The 22,118-nt window shown below is 42.1% G+C and overlaps 1 pseudogene; it reads right to left on the minus strand.

Annotated features, from left to right (window-relative positions):
• Window positions 1–302: 302 nt before the first annotated feature.
• On the minus strand, window positions 303–14,009 carry LOC108948682 (uncharacterized; annotated as a pseudogene).
• Window positions 14,010–22,118: the final 8,109 nt, after the last annotated feature.

Genomic DNA, 22,118 nt, shown 5'->3' on the forward strand with positions numbered 1-22,118 from the left:
TGAACAGTGTTTCTACTGTTGAAACAGTCTATCTACTGTTGAGTGGGGTCTATCGACTTCACTGTGCTGTGGGGTCCGGCGGATTCACTGTGCTGGTCGTTTCGCTAATTCTTTCATTTTGTGGAGGAATTCTTCCGCATCTTGTAAGGCTTCATCAAATAATATCTTCTCTGATTCAATAGGTTGAGAGTCATCTGCGATATCATCGTTGCTGGTCTCACTTTGCATTGAAGTGTCTGATTTCTCATATTGATTGATAGAACGAAGCAAATTTCTTTTTACTTCTTCCAAATAGTCATTAATCATTTCTTCTTTATCCCCTTCTTGAAAGGAGATCTTTCTGGCAATGTGCCGAACTGAGCTATGTCAATTTTCTCTTTCTGAGGGTTGCTGGAATATTCTTGGAATTTTGTTTTAATGGAATCCAAGAGTTCTTGACCGTATAACGTCTTTGTTTTGAGATCATTTTTCATCAGTTTATCCCAGAAATTATTAGAAAAAGTTCTGTATAAACAAGGAATCTGTTCCTCAGTGAATCCTACCTCTGGAGTCCATTTATGAATCCAAGGAATAGAGAATTCTAAAAAGAAATATATCTGGTCAATCTTTTCTAAGTAACAGATATGATCTGTGTGGTATAACTCGTTTATCATTGGTGAAACTTTTGTCTATTCTTTGTATAACATAAGAAATGGATCAGGTAATATCTTCACTGTCAGACCGTGGTATGACCACCAGTTTAGAAACCAATTAGGAATAAGTTCTGCAAATATCTTTGCACATACTTTTATAAACCAAGTGTGCTTATGTCTATCATTATTGTAGTAGAGCACTTTATCAAAGGCCTGGATATAATCCCAATAGGTAAAATTCATACGGGATTTATTAAGGCTTATCTGCCTTTCTTTCATTGTATATATACCCCAATCTTCAACAGATATAATCTGTTTGATAATGATTTTCGAGAAGTTAAAAACATTCTCGTCTGTGCTATAACCAGAAAAGTGCTGAAATTCAGCACTGCCTGTACTGGTGAGAATGTTCTCATAATAAGAACGGGTTTTGTATGACTCACCCGGATAATATAATCCATTTATCAAATACCTTTGGAATATCTTCCATGGTTCTTCTTTCCTCGGAATATCCGTATTTTCTAAAAGAAATATCAGTTCTTTTTTAAGCAATTTCTCATAGGACTTGATATCATCATTGTCCTCTTTTGTAATTGAAGCAAAAGTATCACTTTGCTTTTGAGCAGTCAAATATGCCTGCAAGTATGCGTATAATGGACTATCTTATGGAATATCTTCCAGGTGAACAGATGGTCCAATTGAGGATTCTCCTCTGAGATATATATTCTCATTAATCAAGCTCCTTCTTCCCATTTGTATAACTGGAGAGTTTGATGTGGATCCGTATGACGATCCTGAAGGGGATGTTTTCCCTTGGGAATGTGGGGATGATCTTCCCCTTCCCCTACCTCTACCTCTGCCCCATGGGGTTTCCATCCTACTGTCACGACCCAAACTAACCCTTGTCGTGATGGCGCCTATCGTGGAACTAGGCAAGCCGACTCATTTCCAAAACAAACCGATATTTTTTATTTTAAAGATAATTTCAAGGTTATTTAACATAAAACTTCCATTTAAAGAGTTCATATCAAAGAAAAAAAGAAGTGCGGAAAAGAAAAGCCCGACATCGGGGTGTCACTAGTCATGAGCATATACTACAATCTGTCTAACAATATCAAGGCTAACTCAGACCGGAAAATAGCTAAATGCAACTAGAGAAAGATAAGAGGGAGAAGAGCAGGGCTCCGATCGCCAAACAACTACCTTGCTATCTCTAAGAAAATCGGCAACCAGAACACTCAGTAACCGCTACCGTGTCCAGCTATACCTGAATCTGCACACAAGGTGCAGGGAGTAATGTGAGTACGCCAACTCAGTAAGTAACAACAATAAATAAAGACTGAGCAGTAGTGATGAGCAATAAAGCATATAACGTTCATCAGGAAATCTCAGTAAAATACTACATGCTTTTAAAATTAGGATTTGAATCAAACATCTCGTTTAAACCCACTTCCCTAAAAAAAATCATTTAAAGATATTTTTCCAACAGTTTTTCCAACAAAGGCTCAATGCAAAGGTGAGCAAAAATGATGAAATCATAAACAACCCCTCGGGCAAAACATCACTCATATACAGCCCCTCGGGCAAACCTCACAGTCACTCGTGCCACTCGGGCATACCTCACAATCACTCTTGCCACTCGGGCATACCTCACAATCACTCATGCCACTCGGGCATACCTCACAATCACTCATGCCTCTGAGTCACTTAGCACTCATCACTCGTCACTCGGTACTCGCACTTAGTAGGTACCTGCGCTCACTGGGGGTGTGTACTGACTCCGGAGGGGCTCCTTCAGCCCAAGCCCTATAATCTACACGGACAACTCACGTGCGATAATAATAAAGTATGCTGCAGGCGGGCAGCCCCGATCCACACTCATCCTCACAAATCAGGCCCTCAGCCTCATCAGTCATAAAGTATGCTGCAGGCTGGCAGCCCCGATCCACACTCATCCTCACAAATCAGGCCACTCGGGCATTTCAGTAAAACAGGGCATTCGGCCCAAAACATTTATATGCATCAAAATAGAGTCATAAAACTGAGTTATGCGGTAAACAAGTATAAACATGACTGAGTATAGATTTTCAATCAAAAACAGTGAAAGGATGGTAAGAAACATCCCCTAAGGGTCCAAACAGCATTGGCGCAAGGCCCAAACATGGCATTCAGCTCAATTTACAAAAAATCTTTCTAAAACATATAAGTATCAATGGTTTCAACAAAGTATGCAACTTTACAGTTACTACGGGACGAACCAAGTCACAAATCCCCAACAGTGCACACCCACACGCCCGTCACCTAGCATGTGCGTCACTTCAAAATACTAGAATGATACGAAATCCGGGGTTTCATACCCTCAGGACTAGATTTATAATCGTTACTTACCTCAAACCGGTCAAATCTCTATCCCGCAATGATCTTGCCTCTGGACTCGGCCTCCAAATGCTCCAAATCTATTCACAATCAGTATAATACCATCAATATACGCTAATGGAATGAATTGCACAAGAAAGCTTCAAAATTAGACCAAAACCCAAAATTGGCTCAAACCCGACCCCCGGGCCCACGTCTCAAAATTTGCCAAAATTTACAACACTAGAAAGCTCATTCACTCACGAGTCTAACCATACCAAATTCATCAAAATCCGACATCGTTTGGTCCTTCAAATCCTTAAATTACTCTCCAAAAATTCCAAGCCCTAACTCCTCATTTCCATAAATTACCATGATTAAAACAACGGGAAATCACCATATATACAAGTATTAGGTCTCAAGTAACTTACCTCAACGAAATTCCCTTGATTCCCTCTTCAAACCTCTCCCAAAAGCTCCAAAAACCGAGTTGAAATTGTGAAGAATGACCAAAATTCGCGAAGGGTTCTATTTATGGTTTCTGCCTAGGTTTTTCGCACCTGCGGCCATTTTCTCGTACCTGCGCTTCCGCATCTACGGACACCGGTGCGCACCTGCGCAAGTCACTTAATCACACAGATTCGGCATCTGCGGACCACTTCCACGCACCAGCTGAGTGGCATCTACGGTCCTAGGTGCGCATCTACGAAACCAGTCCAAATGCCTCATCTCCGCATCTGCGCTCAAGGCCTCGCACCTGCGGGCTCGCAGATGCGGCCAATTCTTCGCACCTATGTTGCCAATCTTGGCCCAGCGTCTCCCGTACCTGCGCACTCCCCACACGCACCAGCAGCCTCGCACCTGTGACCCTTTCTTCCGCAGGTGCGGAAATAGCAGAAGCAGCAGCAGCAGCTCCAACTGCAAATTTCCAACTTCAACAAATCCGTTAACCACCCGGAATTACCCCGAGGCCCTTGGGACCTCAACCAAAAATACCAACAAATCATATATCGACATACCAACTTAGTCGAACCATCGAATCACTCAAAACAACATCAAATCATTAAATTACCGTCGTATTCAAGCCTAAGAACTTCTAAATTTTCAAATTCGGCAACCGATGCCAAAACCAACCAAATCACGTCCGAATGACCTCAAATTTTGCACACATATCACAAATGACACTACGAACCTACTCCAACTTCCGGAATTCCATTCCGACCCCGATATCAAATTTTCCACTGCCGACTGAAATCGTCAAATTTCCAATTTCGCCAATTCCAGCCTAATTCTACCACGGACCTCCAAATCACATTCCGAATGCACTCCTAAGTCCAACATCACCTAATGGAGCTAATGGAACCATCAAAATTCAAATCCGAGATTGTTTACACATAGGTCAATATCCGGTTGACTTTTCCAACTTAAGTTTCTACTTAAGAGACTAAGTATCTCAATTCACTCTGAAACCACTCCAGTTCCGAACCAACTAACCCGATATAACATAATACAGCTGAATAACACAAAAGAAGTAGAAATGGGGAAAAGGGGCTATAACTCTCGAAAACAACCGATCGGGTCGTTACACCTGCAAATATTCACGAGATAAGAAATCTGGGAGAGAGTTATCAATTCCCTTTTTGTATTGAATTTTGAAATCAAAGGGGGCTAACTGAGCTTGCCATCTTGCAAATATCAATTTTGAGGCATCGTGTTTAAATTCTTTGTTAAACATATATTTAACAGATTGAGCGTCAGTTTTTATCAAAAACTTTTGATTATATAAATCATCTTGAAATTTTAAAACACATTTAACTATAGTTAACATTTCATGAGCCACAGTAGCGTATTTTCTCTAGGCTTCAGACCATTTACCAGAGTGAAATCTAATCAAGTATTCATGATTATTATTTGGATTTATTTGTTTCAAAATTTCTCCATAACCAATATTAGACGCATCTGTCTCGACAATCTTTGGCCATGCAGGATTAGCAAGGGTTAAACAAGGTAAATATTTAACACGTTGCTTAATATTTTTAACTAAAATAGTATGACTATCAGTCCAAGGGTTTTTATAATCCTTTTTAGCCTATCATATAAGGGAGCTAAATCACGAGACAAGTCTTTATAAAAAGGTGATATATAATTTAAACTTCCCAAAAACCTTTGTAACTGAGTTCTATCAGTAATAATATCAGGAAATTTTGAAGCAAAATCAATAGATCTTTGAATCGGAGTTATTTTTTCTTGACAAATATAATGTCATAAAAATCGAATATTAGTTTGGAATAACCTCATTTTTTGTTTTGAAATAACCAAACCATTTTGTTTAACAATTCTTTTAAAAATATCTAAATGCTTAATATGCATTTCAAATGTTTTGGAGAATATAAAAATGTCATCAATATAAACAATGATAAAATCCAGATATGGATTAAATATATCATTCATGATTTTTTGAAATTCAGAAGGGGCATTCTTTAAACCAAAAGGCATAACATTCCATTCATATTGCCCAAATAGAACATTAAAAGCAGTTCTATAATTATGCCCTTTAAATATTTAAATCTGCCAATATCCAGATTTTAAATCAAAATTTGAAAATATATTGGCATCATATAATCTTGACAATAAATCTTTTTTATTGGGAATTAGATATCTTATCCACTTTAAATACTTATTTAAAGGTTTATAATTAATAACCAATCTAGGAATACCACGTTCCTTTTCAGCAGCATTATTAACATAATAAGTTGTGCAAGACCAAGCAGATTTTGAGGGTTTTATCAAACCCTTTTGTAACAAATTATCAATCTCTTTTTTGCAGAATTCTACCAATTCAACGTTCATCTGACAAGGTCAAGATTTAATAGGAATATCATCCTTAGAGAAATTATCTTTATATGGCAGAGTGACAATATACTTTTTTCTATTCCAAAAAGTACTGGGATGCTCAGCACAAATATCAATAGCAATATTTTCGGAAATCAATTTAATCTTTTCCTGCACTTTAGTGAAATTTAAAGTATCAAATATATTCATACTAAACAATTTCAATTGTAACGAATCAATATGTCTTTGCTTCATATCAATTAAAGCATTTATATCTCTAGTTACGGGATATGTAACAAACATGTAAATTATCTTTTTATCCTTATAAGTAGCTGTAAAAGCTTTTGAGTCTATGCTAGTAAAAGGATAAATAGCGTTAATAAAAGGTGTTCCAAGTATAATTGGAGGGTATAACTGATTTTTAACCAAGAAAAAGAAGTGAGGAATGCAGACTTTATTCTGACAAATACCAGTATTAGGTAATTTATACTCTATGTCTAAAGCATGTCCTGAAGCAGACTTTACCATATGAGTAGTTTTCTGAAAATATTTAGTAGGTACTAAACTTTCTTGTATGCAGCTAACATCAGCTCCACTATCAATCATAGCAATATTTGTAATAGAAAAACTATTATCAATTAAAATAGTACATTTAATATACCATCTATGAGCAGTAACAATTTGCATCTTTCCCAAAAACATATCATGTTGAGAATCAATCTTAATAGGGTTTTCTTCAATATCATTTTTAGAAATACCTTTGTTTTTATTATCAGATTTCTCAACTGGAGAATTGATTTTCTCAATCTGGGTAATCATATGATCACAAATCATTTGATTTTGTTTAAGAGATTTGATCTCCCTTTTCAAGTTTTCAACTTCAACTTTTAAATCATCAAAAGAAGAATTTCTTGCTAGAGTTGTACTTTTATTTAAAAGACGGTTATTAACCTCAAACAAAGAATAAGGCGTAGAATATTCAAATTCCTTTTTTGAGTTTTCAAAAGGTTTTGAAGAACTTGAACTAGTATTTGCAGCCAAATTTATAATTTTTTTACGAAGTTTATCATCAGTAACTTCTTTTAAAAGTTCTATTACATTATCAGATGTAATAGTTTTCATGTTCAAATCTTGGTACTGAGATTGCAATTTATAAAATTCATCATCATCACAGGTACATGTATTATCTCTGCAAGCTGTACAAGTATTATCAATATTTTTATCACTATCAAATAAATCAAGTAAATCTACTTCAACCTCAGATTCTGACTTAGAATAATAATAATCAGATTTTGATCCAGAAGTGTATAACAAACCATAAACTTTATCACGTAACTCATCGTCTAGTCCTAAGATTTTTAGCTTTTGAAGCTTACAATTTGGAGCTATATGGCCAAATATTCCACATTTATAACACTTAATATCAGCAAGATCTCGCTTAGATCTATTCTTCGTAAATCTAGTAGACTTGCAATGGGCTTTCTTAGCATCACGCTCTTCTTTGGATCTATATCTTGATCTCTTTTTCTTATAAGGACTGTCTGGGTTAGGGTATCTATGATACTTGTGTTTCTTCTTCTTATGAGTAGAAGTATCGGGTAATCCGAACTGGGTGCAAAAGTTTCCTAATTGAGATTTCTCTTTAAGCTTATCCATCTTAAGCTGTCTGGACAATTTTAACTCATTGCACAGGTTTAACCCTTCCTCTGTGTATATTCCTATTAATTTACCATAGGTATAATCCTTGTACGGAATTTCACCGTAGCTACCTCTTAGAGTTTTCTAACTCTTTCAGCAAATAAGGAGGGAAGGCCATCTATAAACTTAGCTTTCCAATGGTCGAACTTATTCTCGGGTAATTCCATAACTCTACTCATAAAGGTATCTTTATACCAACTGAATTCACCTAAGGTCCTACATCTAAGACCATTAAGTAGAGTACGAATTGTCTCATGTTGATTGGTAAATCTACTATTGAAATGCTCTAAAATAGTAAGAACAAGGGTATAAACAGCATCCTCTCTATTTTTCACAAGAGCCATGCCTAAGTTATCAACTCCTTTGTTACTGGCTATTGCATTAATAACCATTCCCTTTTCTTCAACAGTCAAATAATTATCCCACCAGCCACGGAGTTGGCCAGTAAAACCTGCAATAATCATTTTGCAAATAGTTCTATTTGTATTTTTCACACTTTTACAGATAGTTGCATACATAAGCATTCTATGTACAAGAATAGTCAATTGTCTATCAGTCAAACTATCAAGATTCCATTCATAAATCTCGAAACTACTGTAAGACCTATTAGTCTGATTCCAATCTCGTTCTTCTATTAAGACATCTTGAGGAGTAGGACGATCGTAATAATAAGTTTGCATTCTGGGTTTATCAGCATGCTAACTATTCTTTTTGGGATAACCTCTGCGTTTATTAAACTCTGACCAGACTTCATTTTTATAATCAAAAGTAGTATCTATTTTATCAGCAAAATATTTTGATAAATCAATAGGTTTGATATTCAAACCGGATAACTTTTTATCAAGAAGTTCTTCTAAATCATTTAAAGATTTGAATTTAAAATCCTGAATCTCAGGGGGTCTTTGAACATGAGTAAGAACAATTTGGGGTTCTGATTTGCTTCCAGACGTAGAGGCAATATCAGTTATCTTATTGCTAGTACTCATTTCTTTTATCAAAACTGTCAATTCATCAAGTTTTTTATCAAGAAAACTGATGTGTTCACCCAAAACTTTAACATATAAACTCAAATAATTATTTTGAGAAATCAAATTATTAATTTCTGCGATGCTGACTGCAGCAACATTGTCACGACCCAAAACTAACCCCTGTCGTGATGGCGCCAATCGTGGAACTAGGTAAGCAGACTCATTTCCAAAACAACTGATATTTCATTTTTAAAGATAATTTCAAGGTTATTTGACATAAAACCTCTATTAAAATAGTTCAAATCAAAGAAAAATAGAAGTGCGGAAAAGAAAAGCCCGACATCGGGGTGTCACTAGTCATGAACATCTGCTACAATCTGTCTAACAATATCAACGCTAACTCAGCCTGAAAAATAGCTAAATACAACTAGAGGAAGATAAGAGGGAGAAGAGTAGGGGCTGCGATTGCCAAACAGCTACCTTGATATCTCCAAGAAAATCTGCAGCTAGAACACTCAATAACCGCTATCGTGTCCAACTATACCTGAATCTGCACACAAGGTGCAGGGAGTAACGTGAGTACGCCAACTCATTAAGTAACAAAAATAAATAAAGACTGAGCAGTAGTGATGAGCAATAAAGCATATAACGTTCATATCAAGAAATCTCAGTAAAATACCACATGCTTTTAAAATCAGTATTTGAATCAAACATCTCGTTTAAACCCTGTTCGAGTAAAAAAAAAATCATTTAAAGACATTTTTCCAACAATTTTTCAAACAAGGGCTCAATGCAAAGGTGAGCAAAAATGATGAAATCATAAACAGCCCCTCGGGCAAAACATCACTCATATACAGCCCCTCGGGCAAACCTCACAGTCACTCGTGCCACTCGGGCATACCTCACAATCACTCTTGACATTCGGGCATACCTCACAATCACTCTTGCCTCCCAGTCACTCAACACTCGGCACTCGCACTCAGTAGGTACCTGCGCTTACTGGGGGTGTGTACAGACTCCGGAGGGACTCCTTCAGCCCAAGCGCTATAATCTGCATGGACAACTCACGTGCGATAATAATAATAAAGTATGTTACAGGCGGGCAACCCCGATCCACACTCATCCTCACAAATCAGTCCCTAGACCTCACTCAGTCATAAAGTATGCTGTCGGCGAGCAGCCCCGATCCACACTCATCCTCACAAATCAAGCCACTCGGGCATTTCAGTAAAACGGCATTCGGCCCAAAACATTTATATCATCAAAATAGAGTCATAAAACTGAGTTATGCGGTAAACAAGTATAAACATGACTGAGTATAGAATTTTTAATCAAAAACAGTGAGAGGATGGTAAGAAACAGCCCCTAAGGGTCCAAACAGCATTGGCGCAAGGCCCAGACATATAAGTATCAAATGGTTTCAATAAATTATGCACTTTACAGTTGCTACGGGATGGACCAAGTCACAAATCCCCAACAGTGCACGCTCACAGGCCCGTCACCTAGCATGTGTGTCACTTCCAAATAGTAGAATGATACGAAATCCGGGGTTTCATACCCTTAGGACCAGATTTACAATCGTTACTTACCTCAAACTGATCAAATCTCTACCCCGCAATGCTCTTGCCTCTGGACTCGGCCTCCAAATGCTCCAAATCTATTTACAATCAGTATAATACCATCAATATACACTAATGGAATGAATTCCACAAGAAAACCTTCAAATTTAGACCAAAACCCGAAATTTGCACAAATTCGGTCCCCAGGCCCACGTCTCAAAATCCAACAAAATTGACAAAACTAGAAAGCTCATTCACTCACGAGTCTAACCATACCAAATTCATCAAAATCCGACACCGTTTGGTCCTTCAAATCCTTAAATTACTTTTCCATAATTTCCAAGCCCTAACCCCTCATTTTCACTAATTACCATGATTAAACAACGGAAAATCACCATATATACAAGTATTAGGGCTCAAGTAACTTACCTCAACGAAATCCCCTTGATTCCCTCTTCAAACCCCTCCAAAAGCTCCAAAAACCGAGTTGAAATTGTTAAGAATGACCAAAATTTGCGAAGGGTTCTATTTAAGGATTCTGCCCAGGTTTTTCGCACTTGCGGCCATTTTCTCGCACCTGCGCTTCCACATCTGCGGAAAACGGTGTGCACCTGCGCAACTCACTTAATCCCACAGATTCCGCATCTGCGGACCCCTTCCTCGCACCTGCGGACTCGCATCTACGGTCCCAGTTGCGCATCTGCGAAACCAACCCAAACTCTTCATCTCCGCATCTGCGCTCAAGGCCTCGCACCTGCAGGCTCGCAGATGCGGCCAATTCTTCACAACTGCGTTCCCAGCTTTGGCCCAGCGTCGCCCGCACCTGCGCACTTCCCACGCGCATGTGCGGCCTCGCATCTGCGACCCTTTCTTCCGCATGTGCGGAAATAGCAGAAGCAGCAGCTCCGGCTGCAAAGTCTAACTTCTACAAATCCGTTAACCACCCGGAATCACCCCGAGGCCCTCGGGACCTCAACCAAAAATACCAATAAATCATATATCAGCATAGAAACTTAGTCGAACCTTCGAATCACTCCAAAAACAACATCCAAACACCAAATTACCCTCGGATTCAAGCATAAGAACTTCTAAATTTCCAAATTCGGCAACCGATGCCGAAACCAACCAAACCACGTCCGAATAACCTCACATTTTGCACACACGTCACAAATGACACTATGAACCTACTCCAACTTCCGTAATTCCATTCCGACCCCGATATCAAATTTTCCACTGCCGACTGAAATCGTCAAATTTCCAATTCCGCCAATTCAAGCCTAACTCTATCACGGACCTCCAAATCACATTTCGGACGCACTCCTAAGTCCAAAATCACCTAACGGAGCTAACGGAACCATAAGAATTCAAATTCGAGATCGTTTACACATAGTTCAACATCCGGTTGACTTTTCCAACTTAAGTTTCTACTTAAGAGACTAAGTGTCTCAATTCACTCTGAAACCACTCCGATCCCGAACCAACTAACCCGATATAACATAATATAGCTGAATAACACAAAAGAAGTAGAAATAGGGAAAACGGGGCTATAACTCTCAAAATGACCGGCCGGGTCGTTACATCCTCCCCCTCTTAAATATCCGTTCGTCCTCGAACTGGTCTAGAAACATACCTGGAGTCTCGAATAGGAGTGGATATCTGCTCCGCATCTCCCGCTCGGTCTCCCAGGTGGCCTCCTCCACAAGGTGACCTCTCCATTGCACCTTCACTGAAGCTATATCCTTTGACCTCAACCTTCGAACCTGCCGATCCAAAATAGCCACCGGCTCCACCTCATAAGTCATATTACCCTCCAACTGAACCGTGCTGAAATCCAAAACATGGGACGGATCTCCAATATACTTCCGGTGCATGGAAACATGAAACACTGGATGCACACTCGACAAGTTGGGTGGCAAGGCAAGCTTATAAGCCAGCTCCCATATTCTCTGAAGCACCTCAAAAGGCCCAATGAACCGGGGGCTCAACTTGCCCCTCTTCCCAAACCTCATAACACCCATCACGGGTGATACCTTCAGCAAAACCTTCTCCCCAACCATAAAAGACACATCATGGACCTTCCTATCCGCGTAGCTCTTCTGCAGGACTGCGCCGTGCGAAGCCGCTCCTGAATCACTTTCACCTTATCTAATGCGTCCTGGACCAAGTCTGTACCTAAGATCCTAGCCTCACCCGGCTCAAACTATCCAACTGGAGATCTACACCTCCTCCCATATAAGGCCTTGTACAAAGCCATCTGAATACTCGACTGATACACTCCGGCTGAATTGAGACTAAGTGTCTCAATTCACTCTGAAACCACTCCGGTCCCGAACCAACTAACCCGATATAACATAATATAGCTGAATAACACAAAAGAAGTAGAAATAGGGAAAACGGGGCTATAACTCTCAAAATGACCGGCCGGGTCGTTACATCCTCCCCCTCTTAAATATCCGTTCGTCCTCGAACTGGTCTAGAAACATACCTGGAGTCTCGAATAGGAGTGGATATCTGCTCCGCATCTCCCGCTCGGTCTCCCAGGTGGCCTCCTCCACAGGCTGACCTCTCCATTGCACCTTCACTGAAGCTATATCCTTTGACCTCAACCTTCGAACCTGCCGATCCAAAATAGCCACCGGCTCCACCTCATAAGTCATATTACCCTCCAACTGAACCGTGCTGAAATCCAAAACATGGGACGGATCTCCAATATACTTCCGGTGCATGGAAACATGAAACACTGGATGCACACTCAACAAGTTGGGTGGCAAGGCAAGCTTATAAGCCAGCTCCCATATTCTCTGAAGCACCTCAAAAGGCCCAATGAACCGGGGGCTCAACTTGCCCCTCTTCCCAAACCTCATAACACCCATCACGGGTGATACCTTCAGCAAAACCTTCTCCCCAACCATAAAAGACACATCATGGACCTTCCTATCCGCGTAGCTCTTCTGCTGGACTGCGCCGTGCGAAGCCGCTCCTGAATCACTTTCACCTTATCTAATGCGTCCTGGACCAAGTCCGTACCTAAGATCCTAGCCTCACCCGGCTCAAACTATCCAACTGGAGATCTACACCTCCTCCCATATAAGGCCTTGTACAAAGCCATCTGAATACTCGACTGATACACTCCGGCTGAATTGAGACTAAGTGTCTCAATTCACTCTGAAACCACTCCGGTCCCGAACCAACTAACCCGATATAACATAATACAGTTGTATAACACAAAAGAAGTAGAAATGGGGAAAACGGGGCTATAACTTTCGAAATGACCGGTCGAGTCATTACATCCTCCCCTTCTTAAACATCCGTTCGTCCTCGAACGGGTCTAGAAACATACCTGGAGTCTCGAATAGGCGTGGATATCTACTCCGCATCTCCCACTCGGTCTCCCAGGTGGCCTCTTCCATAGGCTGACCTCTCCATTGCACCTTCACTGAAGCTATATCCTTTTACCTCAACCTTCGAACGTGCCGATCCAAAATAGCCACCAGCTCCACATCATAAGTCATATCACCCTCCAACTTAACCGTGCTGAAATCCAAAACATGGGACGGATCTCCAATATACTTCCGGAGCACGGAAACATGAAATACTGGATGCACAATCGACAAGCTGGGTGGTAAGGCAAGCTTATAAGCCAAATCTCCTATCCTCTGAAGCACCTCAAAAGGCCTAATGAACCGGGGGCTCAACTTGCCCCTCTTCCCAAACCTCATAACACCCTTCACGAGTGATACCTTAAGCAAAACCTTCTCCCCAACCATAAAAGACACATCACGAACCTTCCTATCTGCGTAGCTCTTCTGCCTGGACAGCGCCGTGCGAATCCGCTCCAGAATTAATTTCACCTTATCTAATGCGTCCTGAACCAAGTCTGTACCTAAGAGCCTAGCCTCACCCTGCTCAAACCATCCAATCAAAGATCTACACCTTCTCCCATACAAAGCCTCGTATGGAGCCATCTGAATACTCCACTGATAACTGTTGTTATATGCAAACTCCGCGAGTGGCAGAAACTGGTCCCATGAACCCCCAAAGTCAATGACACAAGCACGCAACATGTCCTCCAATATCTAAATAGTGCACTTGGACTGCCCGTCCATCTGAGGGTGAAAATTTATGCTTAACTCAACCTGAGTACCCAACTCTCGCTGCACAGTTCTCCAAAACTGCGATGTGAACTGAGTACCCCTATCTGAAATGATGGAAACTGGGACACCATGCAGGCGAACGACCTTTCGGATGTAAATCTCAGCCAACCGCTCTGAAGAGTAAGTAGTAACAACTGGAATGAAGTGCGCGGACTTGGTCAGCCGATCCACAATAACCCAAATAGCGTCAAACTTCCTCGAAGTCTGTGGAAGCCCAACTACAAAGTCCATAGTGATCCGCTCCCACTTCCACTCTGGGATCTCTATCCTCTGAAGCAAGCCACCCGATCTCTGATGCTCATACTTAACCTGCTGACAGTTTAGACACCGAGCCACAAACCCAACTATATCCTTCTTCATCCGCCTCCACCAATAGTGCTGCCTCAAATCCTGGTACATCTTCGCGGCACCCGGATGGATGGAATACTGCGAGTTATGGGCCTCTTCAAGAATCAGCTCTCGAAGCCTATCTATATTAGGCACACATATCCGGCCCTGCATTCTCAGCACACCATCATCACCAATAGTCACATCCCTAGCATCACCTCTCTGAACCCTCTCCTGAAGAACGAGCAAGTGGGGGTCATCATACTGACGCTCCCTGATACGGTCATAAAGAGAAGACCTGGAGACCACACAAGCCAATACCCGGCTAGGCTCCGAAATATCTAATCTGACAAGATGGCCCGCTAAGGTCTGAACATCCAATGCCAAAGGTCTCTCTGTTGCTGGTAGATATGCTAAACTCCCCAAACTCTCTGCCCGGCGACTCAAAGCATCGGCCACCACATTGGCCTTCCCCGGATGGTACAAAATAGTGATATCATAGTACTTAAGAAGCTCCAACCATCTCCACTGATGCAAATTAAGATCCTTCTGCTTTAACAGATACTGCAGACTTCGGTGATCAGTATAGATCTCACAATGAACCCCATACAAATAATGATGCCAAATCTTCAAGGCATGAACAATGGCAGCTAACTTAAGATCATTGATAGGATAGTTCTTCTCATGGGTCTTCAACTGGCGCGAGGCATAGGTAATCACCCTACCCTCCTGCATCAAAACACAACCAATGCCTATCCTTGGGGCATCACAATACACGGTGTAAGAACCTGAAGCTGATGGCATAACTAACACTGGAGTTGTGGTCAAAGCAGTCTTAAGCTTCTGAAAGCTCTCCTCACATTCATCCGACCACCTGAATAGAGCACCCTTTTGGGTCAATTTGGTAAAGGGCGATGCAATAGATGAAAATCCCTCCACAAAACGACGGTAATAACCCGCCAAACCAAGAAAACTCCTAATCTCCGTGGCTGAGGATGGTCTAGGCCAACTCTGCACCGCCTCTATCTTCTTTAGATCCACCTGAATACCTTCACTGGATACCACGTGCCCCAAGAATGCTACTGAACTGAGCCAAAACTCACATTTAGAGAACTTTGCATAAAGCTTCTCCTCCCTCAATCTCTGCAATACAACCCTCAAATGCAGAGCGTGCTCTTCCTGGCTACGGGAGTACACCAGGATGTTGTCAATGAATACAATGATGAATGGGTCCAAATAGGGCTGGAATACATTGTTCATCAAATGCATGAACGTTGTTGGGGCATTGGTCAGCCCAAAAGACATCACCAAGAACTCATAATGGCCATATCGGTGCTTGAAAGTGGTCTTGAGAATATCTGAATCCCGAATCTTCAGTTGATGATAGCCAGACCTCAAATCAATCTTGGAGAACACCCTCGTTCCCTGAAGCTGGTCGAATAAATCATCAATACGAGGCAAAGGATACTTGTTCTTGACTGTGACCTTGTTCAACTGCCTGTAATCAATACACATTCTCATGGAACCATCCTTCTTTTTCACAAATAGAATGGGTGCACCCCAAGGTGACACACTAGGCCGAATAAACCCCTTATCTAGGAGTTCCTGAAGTTGTTCTTTCAATTCCTTCAACTCCACCGGTGCCATACGATACGGTGGAATAGAAATGGGCTGAGTGCCTGGCACCAAATCAATACCAAAGTCAATATCCCTGTCAGGAGGCATGCCCGGTAGGTCTGCAGGAAACACATCCAAAAAATCCCGTACCACCGAAACATAATCAATGACGGGGGTCTCTGCACTAACATCCCTCACAAAAGCCAAATAAGATAGGCAACCCTTCTCAACCATGCGCTAAGCCTTCAAATATGAAATCACCCTACTTGGTACATAATCTATAGAACCGCTCCACTCAACCCTCGAAATTCCCGGCATAGCCAACGTCACCGTCTTAGCGTGAAAATCTAGAACAGCATGACATGGAGATAACCAATCCATACCCAATATCACATCAAAGTCAACCATACTGAGCAACAATAGATCTACTCGGGTCTCCAGACCCCCAATAGTCACCAGACATGACCGATATACGAGGTTCACAATAATAGTTTCGCCCACAGGAGTAGATACATGTACAGATGAAACTAAGGACTCACGGGGCATATCCAGAAAATGGGCGAAATACGTGGAACCAGGGTCAAATAATACTAAGGCATCTATGTGGCAAACTGAGACAATACCTGTAATCACAACATCTAAAGCAATAGCATCTGGTCTGGTAGGGAGAGCAAAGAAACGGGCCTAACCACCCCCTGATCTGCCTCCCCCTCTAGGGCGACCCCTAGCTGACTGACCTTCACCCCGAGCTGACTGGGTGGGTGGTGAGGTAGCTGGTGCTGTAGTCGGAGGCTGACTCCTCTGCTGAGATAGACCTCCATGATGACGAGGACACTATCTCCATATATGCCCAAGCTCCCCACACTCAAAACAACTCCCTGGTGCTAGCGGTGGAAACTAAAGGGAACCCCTAGCACCGGGATGACTGGTAGAAGAACCTGGCATGGAAGAGCCCTGAACAAGTGGAGCACGGGACGAACTCTGAACTGGAAGGGAACTAAGTAATGAGTGGCCCTGATGAGAACTGTGAGAACCATGGCCAGATGATGCACCCCAATGAAATGGCCGAGCTGACTGAGCATGTTTGACATGACGACCTCTACCGTGCTGGAACTGACCCCCAAAAGGAGCACCGCTAAATCCACCCTGACCACGAGGCCTTTTGGCCTCCCGCTCAACCCTCTCCTATCCACAAACCATCTCAATCTGCCGAGCAATGTCGACAACCTCATCAAAGGTAGCACTCGAATCCCGTTCCCTGGTCATGAGCAACTGTAGCTGATAAGTGAGGCCATCAATAAACCTCATGATCCTCTCTCTGTCTGTGGGAACCAACCAGATAGCATGACGGGCCAACTCGGAGAACCGCATCTCATACTGCATCACAGACATATCACCCTGGCGGAGCCACTCAAACTGTCTACGCAGCTCCTCTCTGCGGAATCGAGGCATGAACTTCTCCAAAAAGACCACGGAGAACTGCTGTCAAGTAAGGGGTGCTGCGCCAACAGGCCTACGCCTCTCGTAAGTCTCCCACCATCTGAGTGCAGCCCCAGAAAACTGAAAGGTAGTGAATGAGACCCCACAAGTCTCCAAAATACCAGCAGTACGGAGTATCCTCTGATGCTTGTCCAAAAAGTCCTGAGCATCCTCTCTCTCTCTGTGCCACTGAAAGGTGGTGGCTGAAGTCTCCCAAACCTGTCCAACCTGCACTGATCATCCTCAGGAATAGCAGGAACCACATAATCCTGAGCAACAGCAACCGGCTGAGCTGGTGGTGCCTCTGGTGTCTGAAGTCACTGAATAACCTGCTCGAGTGTGCAAGCGACGGGAGTCTGAGTGCCTCCCCTGGCCTGAGAAGTGGTTGCGGCCGTCGAAATAGAGACCGCCTGAGCAAGGCAGTATACGTTGTCAGAATCTGAGCTAGGGCCTCCTGAAGGCCTGGAATCACAATAGGCACATGTGGTGCCTGAGCTGGTGCATCAACAACTGGAACTTGGTCCTGATCTGGGACAACCGGTGGATCTGTAGGTACTACCCCAACTGTTGTATGGGCTACACCTTTGCCCCTACCACGGCCTCTACCGCGGCCTCGGCCTCTCGCGGCCTTGGCTGGTGGTACTTGTGGCTGGCCCTCCTGATCGGTAGTACGAGTCCTCACCATCTATGAGAGAATGAAACAACAGATGTTTAGTTACTAGAATCAACAGATTCGCACGATAAGAATTCAAGAATGCGGAGTTTCCTAAAGGTTTTGCAGCCTCCTGAAGATAAGTACAGACGTCTCCGTACCGATCCGCAAGACTCTACTAAACCCGCTCATGACTCATGAGACCTATGTAACCTAGGCTCTGATACCAATCTGTCACGACCCAAAACTAACCCCTGTCGTGATGGCGCCTGTTGTGGAACTAGGCAAGCCGACTCATTTCCAAAACAACCGATATTTCATTTTTAAATATAATTTCAAGGTTATTTGACATAAAACCTCTATTAAAATAGTTCAAATCGAAGAAAAATAGAAGTGCGGAAAAGAAAAGCCCGACATCGGGGTGTCACTAGTCATGAGCATCTGCTATAATCTGTCTAACAATATCAAGGCTAACTCAGCCTAGAAAATAGCTAAATACAACTAGAGGAAGATAAGAGGGAGAAGAGCAGGGGCTGCGATTGCCAAACAGCTACCTTGCTATCTCCAAGAAAATCTGCAACTAGAACACTCAATAACTGCTACCGTGTCCAGCTATACCTGAATCTACACACAAGGTGCAGGGAGTAACGTGAGTACGCCAACTCAGTAAGTAACAACAATAAATAAAGACTGAGCAGTAGTGACGAGCAATAAAGCATATAACGTTCATATCAAGAAATCTCAGTAAAATACCACATGCTTTTAAAATCAGTATTTGAATCAAACATCTCGTTTAAACCCTGTTCGAGTAAAAAAAATTCATTTAAAGACATTTTTCCAATAATTTTTCAAACAAGGGCTCAATGCAAAGGTGAGCAAAAATGATGAAATCATAAACAGCCCCTCGGGCAAAACATCACTCATATACAGCCCCTCGGGCAAACCTCACAGTCACTCGTGCCACTCGGGCATACCTCACAATCACTCTTGCCATTCGGGCATACCTCACAATCACTCTTGCCTCCCAGTCACTCAACACTCGGCACTCGCACTCAGTAGGTACCTGCACTTACTGGGGGTGTGTACAGACTCCGGAGGGACTCCTTCAGCCCAAGCGCTATAATCTGCACGGACAACTCACGTGCGATAATAATAAAGTATGCTGCAGGCGGGCAGCCCCGATCCACACTCATCCTCACAAATCAGGCCCTCGGCCTCACTCAGTCATAAAGTATGCTGCAGGCGGGCAGCCCCGATCCACACTCATCCTCACAAATCAAGCCACTCGGGCATTTCAGTAAAACAGGGCATTCGGCCCAAAACATTTATATGCTTCAAAATAGAGTCATAAAACTGAGTTATGTGGTAAACAAGTATAAACATGACTGAGTATAGAATTTTCAATCAAAAACAGTGAGAGGATGGTAAAAAACATCCCCTAAGGGTCCAAACAGCATTGGCGCAAGGCCCAAACATGGCATTCAGCCCAATTTACAGAAATTCTTTCTAAAACATATAAGTATCAAATGGTTTCAACAAAGTATGCACTTTACAGTTGCTACGGGATGGACCAAGTGAGAAATCCCCAACAGTGCACGCTCACACGCCCATCACCTAGCATGTGCGTCACTTTAAAATAGTAGAATGATACGAAATCCAGGATTTCATACCCTCAGGACTAGATTTACAATCGTTACTTACCTCAAACCGGTCAAATCTTTACCCCGCAATGCTTTTGCCTCTGGACTCGGCCTCCAAATTCTCCAAATCTATTCACAATCAGTATAATACCATCAATATACACTAATGGAATGAATTCCACAAGAAAACTTCAAATTTAGACCAAAACCCGAAATTGGCTCAAAACCAGCCCCCGGGCCCATGTCTCGAAATCTGACAAAATTCACAAAACTAGAAATCTCATTCACTCACGAGTGTAACCATACCAAATTTATCAAAATCCGACATCGTTTGGTCCTTCAAATCCTTAAATTACTTTTCCAAAATTTCCAAGCCCTAACCCCTCATTTTCACTAATTACCATGATTAACCAACGAAAAATCACCATATATACAAGTATTAGGCTCAAGTAACTTAACTCAATGAAATCCCCTTGATTCCCTCTTCAAACCCCTCCAAAAGCTCCAAAAACCGAGTTGAAATTGTGAAGAATGACCAAAATTCGCGAAGGGTTCTATTTGAGGATTCTGCCCAGGTTTTTCGCACATGCGGCCATTTTCTCGCACCGGCGCTTCCGCATCTGCGGACAACGGTGCGTACCTGCGCAACTCACTTAATCCCACAGATTCCGCATCTGCGGACCCCTTCCTCGCACCTGCGGACTCACATCTGTGGTCCCAGGTGCGCATCTGCGAAACCAGCCCAAACTCCTCATCTGCGCTCAAGGCCTCGCACCTGCGGGCTCGCAGATGCGGCCAATTCTTCGCACCTGCATTCCCAGCCTTGGCCCAGCGTCTCCCACACATGCGCACTCCCCACGCGCACCTGCGGCCTTGCATCTGTGACCCTTTCTTCCGCAGGTGCGGAAATAGCAGAAGCAGCAGTTCCAGCTGCAAAGTCCAACTTCGACAAATCCGTTAACCACCCGGAATCACCCCGAGGCCCTCTGGACCTCAACCAAAAATACCAACAAATCATATATCAGCATACAAACTTAGTCGAACCTTTGAATCACTCAAAACAACATCCAAACACAAAATTACCCTCGGATTCAAGCCTAAAAACTTCTAAATTTCCAAATTCGGCAACCGATGCCGAAACCAACCAAACCACGTTCGACTAACCTCAAATTTTGCACACACATCAAAAATGACACTACAAACCTACTCCAACTTCCGGAATTCCATTCCAACCCCGATATCAAATTTTCCACGGCCGACTGAAATCGTCAAATTTCCAATTCCGTCAATTCAAGCCTAATTCTATCAAGGACCTCCAAATCATATTCTGGACGCACTCCTAAGTCCAAAATCACCTAACGGAGCTAACGGAACCATCAGAATTCAAATCCGAGATAGTTTACATATAGGTCAACATCCGGTTGACTTTTCCAACTTAAGTTTCTACTTAAGAGACTAAGTGTCTCAATTCACTCTGAGTTCCTTCCGGGCCCGAACCAACTAACCCGATATAACATAATATAGATGAATAACACAAAAAAAGTAGAAATGGGGAAAACGGGGCTATAACTCTCGAAATGACCGGCCGGGTCGTTACAAACATCTTCATCAATAAATTTTTGAAATGCAGTAAACGTAATACCTGTATTATTAGGTAAAACAAAAGGTGCTTGAGGAGGGTATATGGCTTTAGTAATATTGCCACTCCCATATTTATAAGATCTTTCTAAAACTTTTATATAAAGTGGTAAATAGGTGGTTATAAACCAAGAAACAAAATACATAATTTGATTATGTAAAGCACAAGCTTCATAAAACTCTTGAGAAATATTATTTAAATCATCTTTACTATAATTATCAAAAAACCAAGTTTTAAACCGGTTCCATTTATTATTAAAAAATTCTTTTTGAATATAACTTCTTGCTTGTGACCTTGGACTAAAATCTATTTGGTGTGGGATCATTAAACATCACTGGGGTTGAAATCCATTTCGGATGCAGAAGAAATATCCTTATCAGAAATATTATCATTATCCTGAACAATATTTGTTTGGGGGTTAATTTTGACCCTTTCAACATGCTTATCACCTACGTTAGTAGAAATTGTATGTAAAGATGCAGCACGATTTCTAGCTAGTCCATAGACTGGTTCAACAGGAGAAATATGTTGAATATCAGGCAACAGTCTACGATTGGTGAAAGAAT

Source organism: Nicotiana tomentosiformis, chromosome 3, assembly GCF_000390325.3.
Source record: "Nicotiana tomentosiformis chromosome 3, ASM39032v3, whole genome shotgun sequence".
Taxonomy (NCBI): Eukaryota; Viridiplantae; Streptophyta; class Magnoliopsida; order Solanales; family Solanaceae; genus Nicotiana; species Nicotiana tomentosiformis.